General features: G+C 38.7%; 1 long non-coding RNA gene across 1 annotated transcript in view; it reads right to left on the bottom strand.

Annotated features, from left to right (window-relative positions):
- The window catches only part of LOC110270746, a 15,256-nt gene extending 13,532 nt beyond the window's left edge, over positions 1 to 1,724 (bottom strand). The window contains exon 1 of the long non-coding RNA XR_002360385.1: positions 1,683 to 1,724. This is a non-coding gene — a long non-coding RNA (uncharacterized LOC110270746). The remainder of the gene's footprint in view (positions 1 to 1,682) is intronic.

Consider the following 2,549-nt stretch of genomic DNA (forward strand, 5'->3'; position numbering starts at 1 on the left):
ATATTATTGCTTCTCAACCTATTAGTCTTCTATTTTATTTGTCTAGTTGCTTGAGGACAAGCAACAGTTTAAGTTTGGTGTTGTGATGAGCGGATATTTTATACGCTTTTTAGGGTTAATTTCATATAGTTTTTAGGATGTTTTAGTTAGTTTCTAGTTTATTTTCATTAGTTTTTAGGAAAAATTCATATTTCTGGACTTTACTATGAGTTGTGTGCTTTTCTGTAATTTCAGGTATTTTTCTGGCTGAAATTGAGGGAGCTAAGCAAAAATCTGATTCAGGCTGAAAAAGGACTGCTGATGCTGTTGGATTCTGACCTCCCTGCACTCAAAGTGGATTTTCTGGAGCTACAGAACTCGAAATGGCGCGCTTCCCATTGCATTGGAAAGTAGACATCTAGGGCTTTCCAGCAATATATAATAGTCCATACTTTTCACAAGGATAGACGACGTAAACTGGCGTTCAACGCCAGTTCTCTGCCCAATTCTGGCGTCCAGCGCCAGAAAAGGATCAAAAACTGGAGTTGAACGCCCAAACTGGCACAAAAACTGGCGTTCAACTCCACAAATGGCCTCTGCACGTGAATTGCTTAAATCTCAGCCCCAGCACACACCAAGTGGGCTCCAGAAGTGAATCTCTGCATCATCCATCATAGTTTATTCAAATTCTGTAAACCTAGGCTACTAGTTTAGTATTTAAACAACTTTTAGAGACTTACTTTGTATCTCATGACATTTCAGATCAAAACTTTGTATTCTCTGACGGCATGAGTCTCTAAACCCCATTGTTGGGGGTGAGGAGCTCTGCTGTGTCTCGATGAATTAATGCAAGTATTTCTGTTTTCCATTCAAACATGCGTGTTCCTATCTAAGATATTCATTTGCACTTCAACCTGAATGTGATGAACGTGACAATCATCATCATTCCTCTACGAACGTGTGCCTGACAACCACTTACGTTCCACTATAGAATGAATGAATATCTCTTAGATTTCTTAATTGGAATCTCCGTGGTATAAGCTAGATTGATGGCGGCATTCAAGAGAATCCGGAAGGTCTAAACCTTGTCTGTGGTATTCCGAGTAGGATTCAGTGATTGAATGACTGTGACGAGCTTCAAACTCGCGAGTGTTGGGCGTTAGTGACAGACGCAAAAGGAGGGTGAATCCTATTCCAGCATGATCGAGAACCGACAGATGAATAGCCGTGCCGTGACAGGGTGCGTTGACCATTTTCACTGAGAGGAGGGGATGTAGCCACTGACAACGGTGATGCCCTTGCATAAAGCCAGCCATAGGAGAACATGCGTGCGTGAACCAGAAGACAGAGGAAAGCAGAGATTCAGAAGACAAAGCATCTCCAAAACTCCAACATATTCTCCATTACTGCACAACAAGTAACCTTTAATCCATGCTCTCTTGTTTATTCACAATTCAACTGATAAATATAATTGACTTCCTGACTAAGAATTACAAGATAACCATAGATTGCTTCAAACCAACAATCTCTGTGGGATTCGACCCTTACTCACGTAAGGTATTACTTGGACGACCCAGTGCACTTGCTGGTTAGTGGTACGAGTTGTGAAAAGTGTGATTCACAATTGTGCACCAGTAACGTGGGATCGAGTCCTGATTATTATATGTTGCGATTAGTGTTTCTTTGGTTATTACGAACGTGACTGGGAGCTGAGGTTTTGGTTGCCGTCAGTTTGGGTTGAGGCGGAAAGGACTCTGTCAGACGTTTGGATTATGGAATTTGCGTTTTGAGGTAGGGGCGCTTTCCAAAAACTATATTTTTATATGTTAGAATTATTACATATGGATACTGATGTGAGAAAATGTGTATTTGGTGATTGTATCGGCCTTATGTATTATTTGATTGACTCGAATGTTTATGGATGTTGGTTTGGATGAGTTGTTGTGCGGCTTTGTGAAATGTAATGTTTTGAAGCTGATCCTTTAAATATTTGAAATCTGAGTTTAATCCGTTGAGGATTGGTTTGAATTGAGTCAATTATTTTGATGATGTGAAAGATACAATACTCTTGAAATTCAGCCTGGGTTGCTTTAATTGATTTGGTTTTGATAAATGATTTATTGCTGAACTAATTCTTTAAAGCTTTGGAAATGAGTTAAATCAGTCGATATTGATTTGATTTTGAAACGGTTTCCTTGAGTTATGCCAATGAGGCGACTGTTGGATTTAGCTTGCTTTTGAATTGATTTCTGGTTTTGAGCTGTTGAAAAGGAATGAGAAACGGTTTAGTTGGGACCCGAACCGGGTGGCAAAAGTCCAAGTTTTAGGGGAGGTGCTGCCGAAATTTCTATAAAATCCTAGTCTTGTTTGAAAAGTTATTTAAAAAGGATTGGATTTGAGAAGTTGTATTATTTGATTTATTAAGAGAATATTTATGTTTTCAAGCTTAATTTATTTAATGAACTTTATGCGTTGAGTTTGGCCTATTTAGAAATGAACTATTTTACCGTTTGAATCACTGAAGGAAAGAATGATGCTCTAATATTGATTTCAATATAAAAAGGGTCTAG

Source organism: Arachis ipaensis, chromosome B04, assembly GCF_000816755.2.
Source record: "Arachis ipaensis cultivar K30076 chromosome B04, Araip1.1, whole genome shotgun sequence".
Classification (NCBI taxonomy): domain Eukaryota; kingdom Viridiplantae; phylum Streptophyta; class Magnoliopsida; order Fabales; family Fabaceae; genus Arachis; species Arachis ipaensis.